Source organism: Syngnathus typhle, linkage group LG17, assembly GCF_033458585.1.
Source record: "Syngnathus typhle isolate RoL2023-S1 ecotype Sweden linkage group LG17, RoL_Styp_1.0, whole genome shotgun sequence".
NCBI lineage: Eukaryota > Metazoa > Chordata > Actinopteri > Syngnathiformes > Syngnathidae > Syngnathus > Syngnathus typhle.
In genome coordinates this window covers 11,238,554-11,258,621 of record NC_083754.1, presented here as the reverse complement: position 1 = coordinate 11,258,621, position 20,068 = coordinate 11,238,554, and the positions used below count along the sequence as shown (strand labels likewise).

The following is a 20,068-nucleotide window of genomic DNA, read 5'->3' as shown; positions in this document are numbered from 1 at the left end:
TTGAACAGAGGCTGTGATGTACCTGTTACATTGTGTTCTGTTCCCGACTGTACATAATGGAAGTTTAAAGCAGTTGTTCTTGCTTACTTAAACATCTTTCTTTATTGCTCTGTCAACACGCTACAGGTAACCGTCCGGTCACACTTTTCCAAAGGACCGTGTCTCACTTAAAGTGGTCCCCATGGAACACAATGCTCACAAATAAACAATCCTATTGTTACATCTTTCTTTTTCCTTTTTCAAGTTAAGGTTTCCCCTTTGAACGTAGGGCATTAAGTGGAACAACAAGCCTAAAAGAACACATCTATAGAAACACAAGCAATACTAGGCTCACAGTTCAAAACACATTATATTTCAGGAGTGTAACCACATTTCCAACGTATAAAACACTTTTTTTCTTTTTTTTCTCATACTGTATAGTCTTTCAGGTAGTGGGGTCTGATAGCTTGCCGACCCGATCTGGTGTGTGACCCTTGTTCCCTTGCTGGGGCCCCCTCTGTGGGTAATTGTGTGGGTGCCTCTTGTGTTGGAGAACATCCTGTGCGACTGCGTCTGAGGTGGCGACGATTCCTTTTCAGGACCCCGCCTGAGTCCAAATCTACCTCATACGATCTGTGGCTCACTTGCTGAACCACCTTCCCCGGTCTCCAGTCCCTGTGTGTGTCACAGGGCTGTACTCTTACACTGTCACCATTTGTAAGAGTGTCCATGTCCTTCGCCATGCGGTTGTAGTATTTTTCTTGTCTCTCTCTGTTGTTTTTCAGTCCCTGGTCGTTATGTGTTACCTCAGGTTCCAGCAGCGTGTCCTTTGAGAAGCAGAGTCCTGGTCCTCCTGCTCAGCAGTGTCTGTGCTGGGCTTGTATTGAGACCCTGGCTTGGTGTGTTTCGATGATCCAGCATGGCTAAATAAGGATCCTGTCTAGCTGCTGCAGCCTTCAGCATCAGTTGCTTGGCGGTCTTTACTGCTGATTCTGCCTTCCCATTGCTCTGTGGGTAACCCGGCGACAATGTCCTATGTTCAAAGCCCCACTTCTGGCTGAAGGTCCGTTATTTGAAACAACAGTGTCAGGTATTCCCTGTCTCGCAAAGTGAGCCTTCAGTTTTCTAATAATAGTATTGCTCTTGGTGTCAGGTAAGTAATCTACCTCCCAGAAATTTAAATAATAATCCACTGTTATTAGATAGTCTTTGTTGTGGAAAGAGAACAGATCTGCTCCTACCTTGGCCCAGGGTCTGCTGGCCATGTCATGTGGATGTAGTGTCTCTTTCTGTTATTTTGTGTCCACCGACCTGCAGATGTCGCATTTGGAGATGACGGTCTTGATCTCCTCGTTCATCCCCAGCCAATACAGACACTCTCTCCTCAAACATCCCTCCACACCCAGGTGTGAGGAGTGAATTCTGTGTGCCATGTCCACCCTGAGAGCATCTGGTATCACAACTCTGTCTCCCCGGAACTGCTCACATCTACTTCGGGACCTGTTATGGATGGTGGCCATGATGTCATCCCAGTCAGGTTTGTTATGCACTCCCGGGGCATGTCAGCGCTCTCAACGTGCCCCCAACCTGGCTGTGGCGCTCAGGAGTCGGTGTGGCACCTGCTCTGGTAGTGCAGGGCTGCCGTAGACCTGTGGGCGACCTGCAATTCCAGGCAAGGGAAGCGCTGAATGCAGACCTTGTACTCTATGGGGTGAGCCCGTTGAAAATCAAGCAAGAAGACTTTACAAAGCAGTGGGTCACCCTTGCTGCCATCAAAGACACCATCTGGACTTCCAGAAACTTGCTGGTAAGGAGGCACAGACAGAACCCCCCCTCCCCTCCTGTTCTTGTTCCTATCGGTTTAATATCTGATCCGTCCCCTATCCGGGGATCACATATTAAATAGATTTTTGGAATAGGGTGATGGAATAGGGACTTTCCCTGTCCACTCCACGCATCGACCTGGTATTGCAGTACCTCCAGGAACGGTGCACCCCCTCTACTGGCCAAATCAATAGTTCACATGTTAGAAAACCATTTCAATCAGTTTGCTGCGTTCTTGCAGGATTAATTATGACTTGATAGGGTCTGATCTAAATGTAAGATGTTGGGTTAGGGTTCGAACGTGTCCCTCGGGAAGTTCTGTGGAGGGTTCTTCGGGAGTACGGGGTGCTGAGCCAACTGATAAGGGCGGTTTTGTCCCTGTATCACCGATGCCAGAGTTTGGTCCGCATTTCCGGCAGTAAGTCAGATTCGTTCCCAGCGAGGGTTGGACTCCGCCAAGGCTGCCCTTTGTCACTGATGCTGTTCATAACTTTTATGGAGAGAATTTCTAAGCGCGGCCGAGGCGTTGAGGGCGTCCGGTTTGGGGACCTCAGCATTGCGTCTCTGCTTTTTGCAGACAACGTGGTGCTGTTGGCTTCTTTAAGCCATGATCTCCAGCTCTCACTGGGGCGGTTTGCAGCCAAGTGTGAAGCGCTCGGGATGAGGTTCAGCACCTCCAAATCCGAGGCCATGGTCCTCGGTCGGAAAAGGATGGGATGCCCCCTCCGGACCGGGGATGAGATCCTGCCCCAAGTGGAGGGGTTCAAGTATCTTGGGGTCTTGTTCACAAGTGAGGGCAGGATGGAGCGTGAGATCGACAGGCGGATCGGTGCAGCGTTGGCAGTAATGCGGACTCTGTACCGGTCCGTCGTGGTGAAGAGAGAGCTGAGCCAAAAGGCAAAGCTCTCAATTTACCGGTCGATTTACGCTCCTACCCTCACCTATGGGTCGTGACCGATAGAACGAGATCCCGGATAATAATAATAATAATAATTCATTAAATTTGTATAGCGCTTTTCAAGAACCCAAAGACGCTTACAGGGAACAAGGGAAAGACATACATGGGGTGACGGGGGGGGGGGGGGGGGGGTGACGGGGAGGAGACAATCGGATAAACTTAAGAAGAGGAAACCAGTTATGGGTAGGGGAGGTCATAAGCTTGGGAGAAGAGGTAAGTTTTTAGACGAGACTTAAATATGGGGAGTGTGGGTGAGTCACAGACAGACTGGGGGAGAGAGTTCCAGAGTCGGGGTGATGTGCAGGAGAAGGCTCTGTCACCGAAGGATTTGAGTTTGGATTTTGGGACTGTCAGACGTGAAGTATTGGAGGATCGGAGGGGACGGTTGGGGCAGTAGGGGACAAGGAGGTCGGTAAGGTAAGTGGGAGCCAGGTGGTGAAGGGCTTTGAAGGTGAGGAGGAGTATCTTGAAGATGATACGCTCCTTCATGGGGAGCCAGTGAAGAGAGTGGAGAACAGGAGTGATGTGTTCACGGGACCGGGTGTGGGTAAGGAGGCGGGCAGCAGAGTTTTGGACTAGTTGAAGTCTATGGAGTGAGTGAGCAGTGATTCCAGTGAGAAGGGAGTTGCAGTAGTCAAGCCGGGATGAGATGAAGGCTTGGATGAGAGATTCAGCCGCAGGGCAGTGCCGGATTTTAGCGATGCGTCGGAGGTGGAAGTAGGAGGTCTTGACAACTGAGCTAACATGAGGTTGAAAGGACAGTGTGGGGTCAAAAATAACGCCAAGATTGCGTGCCAGAGGGGAAGGAGTGATGTTTGAGGAGTCAATGGTGAGTGTGATGGATCCAGTTTTATTAAGGGAGGATTTAGTGCCTATGAGGAGGAGCTCTGTTTTGTCACTGTTGAGTTTGAGAAAGTTGTGGGTCAGCCATGCTTTTATTGTAGAGATGCAGGTTTCAAAATGGGTGAGGGAAGGGTTACGGGTTGGTGTCGTACGTATATAGATCTGGGTGTCATCAGCGTAGCAGTGGGAGTCCAGATTGAGTTTGCGGATGACAGTACCAAGGGGAAAGAGGTAACAGATGAATAGGATGGGGCCAAGAACTTAGCCTTGGGGGACCCCTTGTGTAACTGGGGAGAGGATGGATGTGTGACCGGAGAGAGAGATGAACTGGTTTCTGTTGGTGAGGTAGGAGGTGAGCCAGTCGAGTGCAGTGCCCTCAACACCTAGTTGGCGCAGCCTTTGGAGGAGAATGGAATGGTTCACAGTGTCAAAGGCTGCGCTAAGGTCAAGTAGTAGTAGGATGTTGAGGGCACCAGAGTCTGCAGAAATGAGGAGATCGTTGGTGACTTTAACTAGAGCTGTTTCAGTGCTGTGAAGTGGGCGGAATCCGGACTGGAGTGTGGAGTTGGGCGGAGACAATGCGTTCAAGGGTTTTGGAAAGGAATGAAAGGTTGGAGATGGGACGGTAGTTGGAGAGGTTGAGTGGGTCCAAGGTGGGCTTTTTGAGGATGGGGGTGATGGCTGCAAGTTTATAGACAGTAAGAAAGTGGCCAAGGGATAAAGACTGATTAAAAAGGGTGGTGAGGTAGGGGAGGAGGACAGGGAGGCAGGCCTTAGATAAGGTCGTTGGAAGAGGGTCAAGAGAGCAGGTGGTTGTCTTGGATGAGGTAATGATGTCTAGGATAGTGGAGGAGTCAACAAGGGAGAAGGCAGTGAGAGAGGGAAAGGGCGGGCGGTCAGGAAGGGGGGGCAGGAGGGCAGGGGAGGAGGAGTTATTGATGGTGTCGGTCAGAGAACTGTTGATTTGGGCGATTTTGTTGTTAAAGTTGACAAGGAAGGAGTTACAGAGGGCGGGTGAGGAGGGTGGCTTAGTGACCGGTGGCTGGAGCAATTTGTTGATGGTGGAGAACAGTATGCGGGGGTTTCGGTTGGTGTTATTAATGAGAGATGAGAAGTAAGCAGATTTGGCAGCAAGAAGAGCATCACAATAGGAGGAGATGTGTTGTTTAAAGGTTTCGGCATGGACGGTGAGGCGGGTTCTTTTGTAGAGGCGTTCGAGTTGACGGCCAGTTTGTTTCATGGTGCGGAGTTCCGGTGTGTACCAAGGGGCAAAGTTAGTGAATGTAACGGAGGAAGTTTTCCAGGGGCTAGGGAATCAAGGGAGTCAGAAAGGATGTTGTTGAGCGTGGTGGCAAGGTCATCAGGGGTGGAAGAAGTGGGGTCGGAGGGAAGAGCAGAGGATAAGAGCTGGCAAAGCGTGATTGGGTTTACAGTCTTGATGTTGCGGTAGGAGATGGTGCGCTTTGTGAATTTATGAGGCGAGGGTAGAGGGGCGGAGAAGAGGATGCAGAGATGATCTGACAGTGGAAAGGTGAGAGGACGGGGGTTTGATGTGAGTGGAAAGGAGGAGCATACTATATCCAGGGTGTGGCCTTTGGTGTGGGTGGGGAAGTTGATGTGCTGGGTGAGATGAAAGCAGTCCAGAACGGAGATGAAGTCAGACGTCAGTGGAGCAGTTGGCTGGTCGATGTGGATATTGAAGTCACCGATTAGTAGGAGGCAATAGGAGACTGAGGATACGATGGTGAGAAGTTCAGAGAGTTTAGAGAGAAAAGACGGATGTGACTTGGGGGGGGCGGTAGATAAGAACAGCAGTAGTAGAGTTGGGGAGGGAAAAAGCGATATATTCAAAGGATGAAATAGATGGGACGTTGAGGTCCAATTCAGTGATTGATAGGGACCGCTTATGGAAGACAGCAATACCACCTCCTCGCCCAGAGAGGCGGGGTTTGGCGATGTAGCTGTAGTTAGACGGAGTGGCTTGGTTGAGAGAAAAATAGTCCAGGGGCTGTTGCCATGTTTCACAGAGAAGGAGCAGATCCAAATTATTGTCCAATATTAGTTCGAAAATAACTAGTGATTTGTTGGAGAGGGAGCGACAGTTCAGCAGTGCAAGGGTGATGGATGAAGGCGCGGGGGTGGGGGAACGGAGATTGTTGAAGTTCACAGTACGGAAGGTGGGGGTGACGGGGGGGCGAGAGTTAGTCCAGAAAGAGGGGATGGGTGATTCATCAGGGAAATGTCGTTTAAAAGATAGTCCGGAGCTAGGGTGGATGTAGCGGCGACGGCGGAGGATCCCAGCCTTGCTGGCAGCTGAAGCAGCAGCAGCAGGGAGACGGTGATTATTGTTGAAATGATGAAGATCAGCAGCAGTGTAGACAAATGGACGAGAAGTTAGTGGAATGGAAGCCCGGAGTAGCAGAAGTGATAGTTCATGCAGGAGATGAGACGTGACAGCAGAAGGGAATAATCCAGATAAAATGGTAGAAATGGCTAGTAGCTGGTTAACTAGAAGTTGGTAGGCAGTGAAATCCGTGGAAGCAGCAGTGGACCGAGTCGTGATGTTAATGGAGTGGGTGGTGGTGTTGGTCAATCCCGACTGTACCCGTGCAAACGGCACGCCCCGGTGCGTCATGGCGGCACACAGCCGAGCCACGACCGGCGAGCTCGCACCGAGCGGGTGCTCCCCCCGAGGACGCCGGCCAAGTGGCCAGCAAGTTGGGTTGGAGCCGTTTGCCGAGCCAAGAGCAAGCAGCTACAGGCTCAGAGCCGGGAGGTAGGAGGGTCCGGTGGTGGGTTGGCTAGCTGGCTAGCGTAGCTCGTAGTCAGAGGGAGCGGGATCGGAGAGGTGCGAGCAGAGCTCCAGAGATACGCGGTGGGCAGGAGAAAAGGCGAAAAAATAAAAGAAAAAAACGGGCACACTTAAAACGGGAAACACAAAACAGACGGGGGACAAACAAATAGCGGACACGGTTCGGGGTAGAAGCGGCAGTCAACAGTCCAGACGCCAGCGTTGCTCTAACCCGGAAGACAAGAAAAGGGGGGTGGGGGAAGATTGATGGGCAACAGGCATGACCTTGCCTGTGTTGCTCCTCTTATTTATTGTGTTATCTGTTTATTTATTATTTATTCATCACTCTCATTATTTATTGTTTGTGCCTTCTTGTTTTAATATTGTGTCGCTTACTTGTATGTCTATCGTGTAATATGTCTCGTCACCGTGGGATAGAGAAAACGTAATTTTGGTTTCTTTGTGTGTGAAGAGATTGACAATAAAGCTGACTTTGACTTTGACTAATACAAACAATAGACGTTGATAAATGTACTATACTTACATAGACTCAACCTAAATAGAAGGTTTAAACGAGTATTTTGTGTTCATTAATGGATTTTACTTTAAACATTGTTGGCGCACAGGATTGTAGGTACCTGATCGAACACTGACGGCGCTTGTTCTTTCAAACAGCGTCACCTATCGATTGGGCGTCTATTTTGAGTATTGGAGGTAAAAACAGTTGCGTGTCTTGGTACGTGTACTTTTGGTATGAGAGAACGGGAAATTATCCCATCTCTGTGTTTTATTTAAAAATGTGTAATTTCATAACTTTAATCAACACAAATCGGGAAACAAAATACGATCATAATTTCTCAAATGATTTCTCAAACTTCCGAAATGCTCTATATCTCTCTTGTACCACAAATAATTGAGGCTTTTGAAGTTGCTGGCATGGTTTGGAGTGTAATTCACCTCCACTGCGATGGTGGCGTTCGATATTTGACGTTTGAATATACTAAGTTAAAGATTCAAGATAGATTCAAGAGTTTTTTATTCGCCATGTTTGAGCGTGCCAAACAAGGAATTTGACCGGTAAATCACACCCTCTGTTCATCATTTAGGTGACTAACAACACTCAGGACATGTGAAAAATGGCAAATATTCTCAAACATCCCCTGATCTTAAACTCCCAAAAGGGCAAGGAAAAACTCAAAACTCCAGCTAGGGGAAATGAGAAACCTTGAGAAGAGACCACAGATGGGAAGGTCCCTCTTCCAGGATGACCAGGCTACAATGGATGTTTCGGATTTGTGTAGGGTACATTGTGACAGCAAACGAGCAGGTGATCGAGCAAGCGTCTGATACGAGAGCATTGTGTTTGTATGGAGCGTGTTTGAAGTGAACAGCAGAGAAGAAAGGAACAAGGCAAAGTGGTGTGAAATAAAATATTACCTGTAATACGCATTTAGGTAGAGAACTGAACTCTCGCTCTTTATATAGCTGACGTGTCAAAACAAAAATTTATAATGCGCACCCCAGATTTTAGGACAATAAATTAGTTAAATTTTGCGCACTATACATGGAAAAAAACGGAAAGTAAAAAATAGATTAAAAAACACTACCATCATTCTTTGCTTCTTTTTCTACCCTTAATTGCCCCTACACCCGTGCCTTTGTTCACCTCCTTTTTCTGAGAGTCACCATCTAGTGGTGATGGCAGAAACCCCCCAAATAAAGTGAAATCAAAGTCAAAGTCAAAGTCAAAGTCTGCTTTATTGTCAACATCTTCACATGCCGAGAAACACAAAGAGATCGAAATTACGTTTTCCCTATCCCACGGTGACAAGACATATTACACGATAGACATACAAGTAAACGACGCAATATATAAAACAAGGCGGCACAAACAATAAATAATAAGAGTAACAATAAATAATAAATAAATAGATAACACAACGAATAAAAGCCAGTGTGCATACAGACAGTAAAAGTACAGGACGCTACGCAGAACGGGGAAGCGAGTTCAGGATCCTGACAGCCTGGAGTATGAAGCTGTTTGAGAGTCTGGTGGTGCGGGAGCGCAGGCTTCTGTACCTCTTCCCAGAGGGCAGAAGCTCGAACAAAGAGTGAGCGGGGTGACTCACATCACTCACAATCGTGGTCGCCTTGTGGGTGAGATGGGAGGTGTAAATGTCCTTCAAGGAGGGGAGCGAAGCACCAATAATCTTACCAGCCGTGTTCACTATGCGCTGCAGGGCCTTCAAGTTGTAGTCAGTGCAGCCGCCACCCCAAACAGCAATACAGCTGGAGAGGACGCTCTCAATGGTGCCGCGGTAAAATGTAGTCATGACGGCCGGAGGGGCGCTCGCTCGCCTGAGTTTCCGCAGGAAGTACAGGCGGCGCTGGGCTTTCTTTGCCAGTGATGCGGTGTTGGTGGACCAGGAGAGATCCTCACTGATGTGCACCCCCAGGAACTTGTCGCTGCTCACTCTCTCCACCACAGCACCGTCGATGGTCAGCGGCAGGTGTTGGGTGTGACCCTTTCGGAAGTCCACAACAATCTCCTTGGTCTTGTCGACGTTCAGCAGGAGGTTGTTGTCCCTGCACCACGTGGTCAGAAGGTCAACCTCCAGCCTGTATTGAGTCTCGTCTCCCTTGGTGATGAGACCCACCAGAGTCGTGTTGTCAGCAAACTTCACTATACGGTTGTCGCTGTAGGTGGCAGTGCAGTCATGCGTCAGGAGGGTGAAGAGCAGCGGACTGAGCACACAGTCTTGGGGGGCCCCCGTGCTCAGCGTGATGCTGGCGGAGATTTTGTCGCCAACACGTACTACCTGTGGCCTCTGACAGAGGAAGTCTAGTAGCCAGTTGCAGAGGTAGGTACTGAGGTACTGATAATACATCTGCAAAAACATGCCCATCACGCATTGCCTCTTTTAACCTGAGAACCCTAAAACTATGAATTTGTATGGAGTTTTGAAAACGACATTTTCTTGAAAATTTGAGAATAAGAATTGTAATAACTATTATTGAAACAATGATAGGAAAATATCAAGCAAAGAAACACAATTATATTTTAGAACGGTTACGTAAATTCTTGCTGCCTCTCAAGCCGAAACGTCCTAGATCAGACCCCATCAAGTCTTAATTGACTGCTTAACCCTGTAAGAATGAAACGAAAGGATTGAAATGGTTTTCTTACATATTGAACTGTTGATTTGACCAGGAGAGGGGGTGCACCGTGCCTGGAGATACTGCTATATCAGGTCGATCCGTGGAGTGAACAGGGCAAGCCCCTTTTCCAACTCCCTATTCCAAAAAGCAATTTAATATGTGGTCCCCAGATGGGGGACGTATCAGATATTACACTGATAAGAACAGATACTACACTTGATCTTAGCCAAAAGGCAGAGAAGCGATAACCTGAAATGTGTCAGGCTAGTAATTTGTTGTAAGGTCAATTTAAACCTGCATTGAGAATCCTCAAAGAAAAAAAAAGAGATTGAAAAAAAAAACCCACTGGAAAAACTGAAATTAAGATGCGAAAAAGGAACGATAAATCTCTAGCTCTTGAAGGAGATGAGTTCATGGCGAGTAGATTTCTTGATTGTATGTAATACATGCTGAAATGGAAAAAGACAAGAGAGAGAGTTGAATTGTGCTAGACTGTGGTTGAAAGCTTCACAAGAGAGAAGAGAATAAATCCAAAAGACAGAAAGTTGAAAAGTGCTGCGACTATGTTTGTCAGGCCGGAAGACAAGAGAAAAGAGAAAGGTTAAACACAACTGTGTATTTCACAAATAAAACCCAATTTAGTAAACCAATTTATTTTTTAGCAGTTATAACTGTTTCAGCAACATAGAATGGTAAATAAACATTCCACCAGTAACCTTCACTGTCTCACACTTAATATTAATGGGATGGATGTGCTTGGTGCAGGGACATAAGCTTCTCAACATCAGGCTGGAACTCACTAAGAAGAAGTCGTAGATCCACGCGGTCAGTAATTTTCAGTCGGTTTCTTTGCTTGGAAAGAAGCAAGGCGACTGCACTGAAGCCCTGTTCTACTAAATATGATGTTGGGAAGGCAATAAAGTACATCTTGACCTTGTTCCACAGCACCACAGCACTTGATAGCAGTCAGAGATTTTTTTTTGTAACCAAAAATCTTGATATGACCTTTTGAGCGGCGTGTGGTAACCGGACCCTGATGCGTCGTCCACTGACTCGTCCTGCTGCACGTGTTGTGTACAAATCGTCAAACTAACGTTCAAACTTCTGACTTCGACTTCGGACTGCCGCCCCCCTACCGCCCCTTTCTTCCTCACCGCCCCCCCAGATCTTTCCACCGCCAACAGGGGGGCGGTACAGCCCACTTTGGGAACCACTGATCTAGATGATGATAATGATCTAAATGAAGATACAACGATCTTCTTCCAAAGTTCCCAAAGGGGAGAGGAAGAGTTAGAGACCAACAAGGCCGAAGGCCACCATATAATTCAAAACCCCCATCAGATTCTGACAACTGTTGGAACTGTGGGAAACGTGGACACTGGTCAAGAGAGTGTTTTGGAAAAAAAGGAAAAAAAAGCGGTGCCAGTCAAGGGGCAGAGGAAGAGACAGAGGAAAAGTCACATTTACAGCATGACAAGCTTCCTCTCCTTTGACCCCTCATGCTAATACAGAGAAAGAAAGAATAGATGCCTATATGACAGCAAAACATGTCATTGTCAGATTATTGGAACATTCTTTGGATTATTAGAGCTCCTGTCTATACAAGAAGTATGACAATGCTGTTTGTATGCCCAATGACAAATGACCAGAGATCAAATTGTGTGTGTACACTAAAGTTAAAATTTGCAAATCAAGCGGTAAATAAATGCAACTTGCTTCTAGAAGATAAATAAAAAATTAGAATGTACTGTCCTCGTGTGCGTGGGAGGGACCAGCTCATGATCGACCACAGGAATTGGCCAGCCTGTGATGAATCATTGGTGCTGGGATCTACCTTTCGCGCACGAGAGTTGTGCATGTGTGTTAAAATGATGAAGTCAAGTCAAGTCAAGTTTATTTGTATAGCCCTAAATCACAAGCAGTCTCAAAGGGCTTCACATAGACAGAAATTGACAATTATTCTCAAAGCATCCCCTGATCTTATGCTCCCAAAAGGGCAAGGAAAAACTTAAAAACCCCTACCGGGGGAAAATGAGAAACCTTGAGAAGGGACCACAGATGGAAGGATCCCCCTTTCAGGATCACCAGGTTGAAATGGATGCAGAGAGGGCACAAATGATACAACATGAAAATCAATGAACTAAAAAGTGGATGTCCATGTCAGACCAGAGGGCTGCCGAAGGAGCCTTCAATTGTCCTGGCAGTGTCTTCGAGGAGGTTGAGCTGCAGTTCCCCCATCCTGAATTGGCCCACGAGAATCCAGATAGCCGCTGTCAGCATGGGTGCCACCTAACCACCTCCCCGGCCGGCCGATGAAGATTGGCTAAACTTTTAGTGTGAAGAAATTTGCTAGACTGTGGTCTATTCAATTTGCACCGCAGAACAGAAACGATTTGAAACGATAAAAATGAGAGGAAAAGAGAGAAATGTGTTTGCGAGCAGAAATTGATCCACACTAGTGCATGTTAAGTGTCGTGCCCTTATGAGAAATTTGAAAAAAAACGACAGAACATGCTTTCAGGAATTGGAAGAAGCAAAATTGTGAATTTAAGACATTGCAATGCTACATTTGATAGGAATAATTGATTGATGGTGTCATAAAATTATACAAACTGCTATATGCGCGCTAAATCTGAGAAATTGAGTTCGTTAAATTTAAAAACAAAGAAAAATTCAGATTAATTTGCCAGTAGTTTTTATGAGTTGAGTTTTTTTTGGATTGGTGGATTGTTCTACCAGGAACCTTGAGTTGAGTTGTATATGAATGTTGTGTGGTGAGCTTGGATAAATTGGGACCAATGTGATGGAAAGACTCCTTTTTGGAAACTGTCTATGAGATGTAAATGAGCATTGATGAATGATTCCCTGAATGAAAAGAAAATACAGGTTGAATGGTTGAAGTTGTTGGCGACTACTATGGAAACTTAGTAGAGCGACTTTGCTGAAAGAGTGATTTTGAGTAAGTTAAATGCTAAAATGAAAAACGTAGCTTTTGGATTAATGATTAACTAGAGAAAAAACAGGAGAACCAGTAACACGTGCAGAAGATGTGTGAACTGGGAAATTGAGAAGCGTTTTGGAAAGAAAGTCAAATTAAATGATGGAATCATATGTAGTAAAGAACACATTCTCCCAAACAGCTTGTCAAGGTGTGGCATGGGCGCTGCCAAGCCTCAGAAGGAGGGAGTGAGTATAAGAGATAGTGGAAGATAATACAACACTTTACGACATATGGATTTTCTAATACATTTGGTGTCATAGTGTGGTAAATCTCTATTCTGGTGTTATGCAATGTATATCTCACTAGTAAGCCTAAGTGTGACCGGGTCATGTTTCGGGTCAGGTTCGTGCGGGATTGTTTGGGCCTTGGTCCATGATCTCATTGGCACGAGACATCTGGTTTCCATTAACAACTGACAAGATATGCACCCGAGTGAGGAAAGGGAGGCTAACTCATAAATAATGAGGAGATATTGGGAGTGATCTGTTGGTCCTTTCTTTAAGACCCTTCCTGGTGTAGATAGGTTTGCAAAATGAGAGATTTAGAGGTTCAAAAGAAAGACAATTAAAAGAAAATAACATTTTTGATTTGAACAATTGCAGGCTAATAGGAGGGATCCAATTTGGTCAGGGAGATTGGAAATTCACAGCACCATATTCTAAGTAAAACTTTTGAGCAAGCATGCCACAGGTAATAAGGTTTGAGGGATCAAGACGTAGATCAGGGCTAGATGTGGAACGCAGACCTCTGAGTTAATTTTGTTACTGAAGACACAATGTACTGTCCCGTTAAATTGGAACTATAGACGAAACGTAGCTCGAAAATAGGATGAGTTACAGGACTTACAATATAAAGACGAGATTGCTGTTACTAGGAGAATTTGAAGTTTGGTAAACAAACGTTACTAGCGAATTGATGGCAGCAGCTACATTTGGTTACAAGTTTGATGCCCCAGTCTGTCACTCTCAGTGCCAGGATCCCTGAAACTCGATCCTGAGACTCTGCCTGCAGCCGTGGACGTCTACAAAACGGTGCCTGGCTTTGAGGCACCTTTGACCTTTGGCGAAGACAAAGAAAGACTGTTGTGCTTGGAGGGGGGCAAGTACACTCCGGAGGAAAGACGACATCCTCGGGGACGAGAAAAGACAGTGAGAAGCGGAGGAACTCACAATGTTGAAAATGGACTCATTTGAACAATGGACTCATTCGAGAGTGATGGATGGGTTGCCTCTGAAGCAACAACAAAAGAACACCAACTTGCAGCAGAAGACACATGGACATGAAGTGGCCGACGGCCAAATCGCACTCCTTGCTGTGGCGTGGCTAAAACTGGTGGGGCTTGGGTCAAAGTGGACAGGAGCTTCATTGTGCACTGAGTTTGACAGAACTGAGGAGATTTGTTAAAAAAAAATACCGTTTTTTTCCGTGTATAGTGCGCCCCCATGTATAGTACGCACCCTAAAAATGGCATGCTGATGCTGGAAAAAAGCTTGTACCCATGTATAATACGCACCCAATTTTTATGAATTTTTAAAAAAAAAATTTTTAATTTATTTTTTTTATTTTTTTTTAAGTCCCAAAGATCGTCACACACGCAGCGAGGCAATGGGTCCCATTTTTATAGTCTTTGGTATGGTCTTAACTAGGCTGGATGTCATTTTTTTTGTTGGCGTTGATTTCTCCGACTGCCCCTAAACGCACCACCGCGCTCCGTGCGCGCACGGGAAAGAGGCGGCTCTGTATGGGAGAGACGTTGAAGAGGAATAAAAACACCCTTGGAAACCAAAACTTGCCCCTCGTCGTGACTCGGAGCCGCAACAAATGTTTCGGATTTGTGTAGGGTACATTGTGACAGACAGCAAACTAGCAGGTGATCGAGCGAGCGTCTGATACGAGAGCATTGCGGTCGTATGGAGCGTGTTTGAAGTGAACAGCAGAGACGAAAGGAACAAGGCAAAGTGTTGTGAAATAAAATATTACCTGTAATACGCATTTTTTTATTTGCTGATTGAAACTGCTAATTAAACTGTGAATTGAAACTAATAGGTGGAGAACTGAACTCTCGCTCTTTATATAGCTGACGTGTCTTGCGCAACCGTTCTGCGCATCTGTAATGGCGGCCTCCGTATGACGTCCGGTCCGCGATGGAGATTAAAAAACAAACAATATTTGACAATAACACACCATCAAGGATTGCACCATCGCATCAAACGATGTGTCGTCAATTATGAATTTTACTAAGTGTGTTGGGCAGGATGGCTGAATGCGATGCGCGATTGACAACAAACAAGAAGAAAGGTGAGTTTTATTTCGGGGGAGATTTGTCATGTCTCGTCCCCAGTTTTGCTATGTGTCTAGGTTGCCATAGTTTCTGTTCGCGTCGCCCCTCTCTTCCTGTGTCACCTCAATCGATGTAACGTGTTTTGTATTTAAGTCCTGTCTGCCCCTCGCTCACCGTTGGATCATTGCATGTGTTACTGTCATTCTGTTCCTGTCTTTGGTAATGTCACCCTGTCTTTTTGTTCCACGACTTTGTCGGTCAGTCCTGTTGTTGGTTTTGTTGTACCATGACTTTCTTTAAAAAAAAAAAAAAAATTTACATTTTTTTTTGTACCCATGTATAATACGCACCCCAGATTTTAGGACAATAAATTAGTTACATTTTGCGCACTATACACGGAAAAAAACAGTAATAATAATAATAATTAAATAATGCATAAAGCTACAGAGAAAAGCATCATAATCAGAGACTGAACAGATTTGGATAGGACAAATAGGCTAAAACGGTAGGAAACAAGAGCGACATCTGATATTTTGGCTCGTCAGGCTTAAGAAGTAGAGGTCGAGTTACGTATATAAATTTTAGAATAGGACATTTGGACTAAAGTGAATTCAGTCAAGAGGAAGCTAGGTTGCTCAATGTACCTACTTAATAAAATACCGTTTTTTCCCGTGTATAATGGGCGAAATTTAACTAATTTTTTGTCCTAAAATCTGGGGTGCGCATTATACATGGGTACAATTTTTTTATTTTTTTATTTTTTATTTATTTAATTATTTATTTTTTAAGAAAATCATGGTACAACAAAACCACAACGACAAATGACATACCAGCAAATCGGTGTGACTTCTGCTGTTGCCTTTGCGAGACCAGTTCAGATATGTCTTATCACGAATTTATAAATCACGTGTGTTTGGACCTCCGCAGTGGAGGCTCTGCTGAACCCCTGAGACTGACTCACCGAACCCCTAGTTTGACCGAACCCAGGTTAAGAACCACTGGTTTAGACGTTATTTTTTCAAAAGGAGGATCTACTAAATATTGATGTAATTTTTCTGTTGGGGTTTCCAAATGTATGAACCTGCCTACTTTTGTTTAAATAATGATTGCACACTGTCTGCAAATCCTATAAACTTCATTTCACTTCTCAAGTATCACTGTGTTGATCACTGCCGTCATCCACCATGCATGGATTCAGGCCATCTGATCGGTTCCTTTGCCACCCCACAAACACACACAGGAATTGGTTAGGACTTGATTAGTAAGTGTTAGGAATCATTTTGGCTGCCCGTTCAGAACAAGGAACGAGCCAATAGCCCCACGGAAAGTTGTCATTTTCTGTAAGCTTGTGTGTATGTAAATTTGTCATGGTCCAACGTAAGACTGTTCAGGGTGAATAAAACATAACTCTGCAACAAGTTTATTCTGCTATTAACAGATTGAAACCGGGGTTGCAGCGGCCTCAATGCTGTATTATGGCCAATATGCAGTTGCATGTTTTAGGTCTTTTCTCTAGGATCTTCAGCCACGACACCCAGGCAGACCATGAAAGAATGTTGATGTTAAAATCAGTGAGGCAAATTCTGAAAAGAAATAGAAACACACATGTTCCTCCTCCGCCACCGTCTGTTGTCTTCCGGGTTAGAGCACGCTGGCGTCAGATTTGTTGACTGCCGCTTCTGTCCCGGACCGTGTCCGTTACTTGTTTTTCGTTTTCCCGTTTTCAGTGCACCCGTCTCTTCTTTTATTTTTCTCGTGTTGTCTTCCGTCCACTTCGCATTCCCGCAGCTCCGCTCTCACCTATCTGTTTCTTCTCCCTCGGACTACCAGCTACGTTAGCCATCTAGCCAACAGCCAACTGGCCAAAACCACCACCGGACCCTCCTGCTTTCCGACTCTGAGCCTGTGGCCGCCTGCTGTGGACTCGAAGGCAGCTCTGGCCTGGCTCTCTGGCCTTCCGTCCGGCGTTCACGGGCGATGGGCTCCACTCCCTGCGGGCTCGCCAACCGTGGCTCTGCTGTGTGCCGCCGTGGTGCGTTGGGGCCTGCCGTTCCAGTGGGTGCAGTCGAGGTCGACCGGCATCACCACCTGGTCCACTGCTGCTTCCACACGAGGCTGGGATCCTTCACCGTCGTCGCTACATCTGGACCGGCACTTCCCCGATGGCTCACCCATCTCCTCTTTTTGGACTACCAACCCCCCCCCGTCACCCCCACCTCCCGTACTGCCAACTTCAACAACCTCCGCTCCCGCCCCTCGTGCTCCTCAATCCATCTCCTTCGCACTGCTGACCGATGTCCTGTTATTAACTACCGTTTTTTTCCATGTATAGTGCGCAAAATTTAACTAATTTATTCTCCTAAAATCTGGGGTGCGCATTATACATGGGGAAAAAAAAATCTTTAATTGTGTGGGCTGTGTTATCCCAGGTTTGAAGTCTGCTGTGACAAGGTTTGTGTCTTCTACCGTAGCACAAGTACATAAACTTCTCAGAGATGATGTGCTGCGAGACATGAATTGCGTAGATGCTGTTTAGCTCAACATTATTTTACAGAAACTTGATGATTTGACCATCGAAAATGCCTTGCAAGTGATGGACTCAATGATGTACTGTTTCTGTGTTTTTCTTTTTCTTATTGATAACATTCTGGTTTCCTAAGGCAGAGGGACCGTGTAACTCTTTTCCTGCATTTAATCTGGCCGCAGGTTTTTCAATTACGCACAAAATTTGGACTGGAGTATTGAGGAAAAACCTCATCTTCACTGGAAGTTATTGCTGTCATTGTATTTTCTTACTTATGTTTGATTGATCGGGGTTGACATAATCATATGATAAAACAGGAGGGATATGTTAGGGTTTACAGAATATCTTCATCATATGATTATGTTGGAATGTAACCTGTAATAATTTACCTAGCTTGTCCTGTCTTAACAAAAGTAGTAGAACAAAGTGCTAAGATCTTTTCAACTGATTGACTAGCAGAGGAAGCAATCAAAGTTGCTTTGTTTACACAACGTCGTAAAAGATCCCCTGCTATGCTTTAATCAGCAGGCCAGGGGTTTCACCCCATCCTGTCTTCCTACACCCCCACTTTCAACCCCACTCTGTTTCTCTCAATAAATATGCACCTGATGAGGCCTGAGTCAGATCTCATTCGAACATTGCTGTATGCACAGCGACGAATGAACTAAAACAACTAACCAGTGTGGTTCTTGCAAAATAAGTTAGTGTGAGCACCCCCCTAACAGAGACCACCTCCCTTTGATTTTCCGGTGAGCTCCGTGCTGCGATCTGCACGCATTAGCCGAAACCCAGCTAACTCCACGGCGTGGTGGGGGGTGCGTCTGTCAAACCACGTTTCAACAAAGCACAGCGCGGCGGATCTGCTCAAGTCAGTGTTCCTTGAAGTGAGGAGCAGGAGTGCTTGTGCAATTGAGGGAGGTGGTTATTGTTTTTTATTCAAAAACAATATTTTTTGCCAAATTACAATAGACTGACATGTGCCCGTTCAAATGGGTAACACCAGAAATTAAACTGCATTGATAAACGAGGGCTTAAATGTGATTTTCTGCACTCGGCATAATTTCTCTGTTCATGTGAACATGTTCACATATACGTATGTCGGTATGAATTATGTGAACATTGCACGGAGTATTGCTATCCGTTGCAATATTGATATTTTCACAGAGAAAGAATGCTCCTCTTTCACAGAGCATAAAATAAATTGAGATAGACTGTTATTGTTGCTCCCCACGGAAATCTTTAGTAAAAGGCGAAAGATTTATTCGATCTGAAGAGAAAAGAGTGATCTGAAAATCTTAGTCAAAACGGGCCACCCCTGCTGGTCTCACCAAATTCACAGGCGGTCTCACACTCAAATTGCAGCAACCATTCCTTCTAATACAAACAATAGACGTTCATAGATTTACTATACTTAGAAGGACTCAACCTAAATAGAAGGTTTGAACGAGTATTTTGTGTTCAGTAATGTCTTTTTTACTTTAAACATTGTTGGCGCACAGGATTGTAGGTACCTGAACGAGCACTGACAGCGCTCTTTCTTTCAAACAGCGTCACTTATCGATTGAGCGTCTATTTTGAGTATTGAAGGTAAAAACAGTTGTATATCTTGGTACGTGTACTTTTGGTATGACAGAATGGGAAATGATCCCATCTCTGTGTTTTATTTGAAAACGTGTGATTTCATAAGTTCATTCAACACAAATCGGGAAACAAAATACAATCGTAATTTCTCAAATGATTTCTCAAATTTCAGGAATGCTCTATATCTCTCTTGTGTCGCAAATAATTGAGGCTTTTGACGTTGCTGGCATGGTTTGGAGTGTAATTCACCTCCACTGCGATGGTGGCGTTCGATATTTGACATTTCATTATAAATCTGTCATTTTACTTTAGGAAGTAAAAGTTGTTTTCTAGAAATCCATTCTTGTGATGTATGAGGAACAACAATCGGGCTACATTCTTCAAAAAGACAGACCTACAACCGACAAAAAGGTTTTGATACGTTCATATCATGTAACGAGTCGGGAACGTGGTATTCACATATTATTTTGCATTTTCTAATTTGTTTAATACAATTTAGCAAGCAAATGCACAGTTCCAGAGTACAGTTAAAAACATGCTCTAAAGCGTTAAGTGTGTCACAGCATTGCAGACCTAAACTCCATGTGCGTACGACTGCGCATAATTTTTGTTTTAATCAGAAAGAGCAGAGGAGAGCGCGAACGCAGTCCCTAACTACCAGAAATTATGCAGTCGAGATTCCCACATTTGGGGAATTCACAGGGGTCAGCACAACCGCAGTGCAATAGCTGAGCCACACTCTGGGTAAACCACCTTCTTGATCATGGTGTCGCCCCTGCCAGGTAAGTATGAATAGTACAAGTTGCTGGGCCGACGTCTTTACAGCACCCGCCATCTTCAGTCACGGGCTTAATTGCGACAAACGTGTGGCACACATACACACTCAGTGGGTAAAACAGGATTCGTAGAACTGTTTAAATAGTACCTTCTACAAAACATAAGCATTATAAATTAAGTAAAACCTAGATTAAGAAACACTATCATCATGCTTTGCTTCTTTTTCGACCCTTCATTGCCCCTACCCCCACGCCTTTGTTCACCTCCTTTTTCTTAGAGTCGCCATCTAGTGGTGATGGCAGCAACAAAAAATAAATGAAGTGAAATGATATATTTGCAAAAACATGCCC

The 20,068-nt window shown here is 45.2% G+C and overlaps 3 non-coding genes and 1 pseudogene across 3 annotated transcripts; 1 reads left to right on the top strand and 3 right to left on the bottom strand.

The window, feature by feature from the left end:
* The first annotated feature begins 1,808 nt into the window (after positions 1-1,808).
* LOC133171034 (U2 spliceosomal RNA) lies at positions 1,809-1,978 on the top strand (annotated as a pseudogene).
* Positions 1,979-9,609: 7,631 nt separating this feature from the next.
* On the bottom strand, positions 9,610-9,800 carry LOC133171033 (U2 spliceosomal RNA). The gene has a single exon (XR_009718659.1). It is a non-coding gene; the product is annotated as a U2 spliceosomal RNA (small nuclear RNA).
* Positions 9,801-18,532: 8,732 nt separating this feature from the next.
* LOC133171036 (U5 spliceosomal RNA) lies at positions 18,533-18,645 on the bottom strand. The gene has a single exon (XR_009718661.1). It is a non-coding gene; the product is annotated as a U5 spliceosomal RNA (small nuclear RNA).
* A 922-nt stretch (positions 18,646-19,567) lies between these two features.
* On the bottom strand, positions 19,568-19,731 carry LOC133171032 (U1 spliceosomal RNA). Its single transcript, XR_009718658.1, has one exon. It is a non-coding gene; the product is annotated as a U1 spliceosomal RNA (small nuclear RNA).
* Positions 19,732-20,068: the final 337 nt, after the last annotated feature.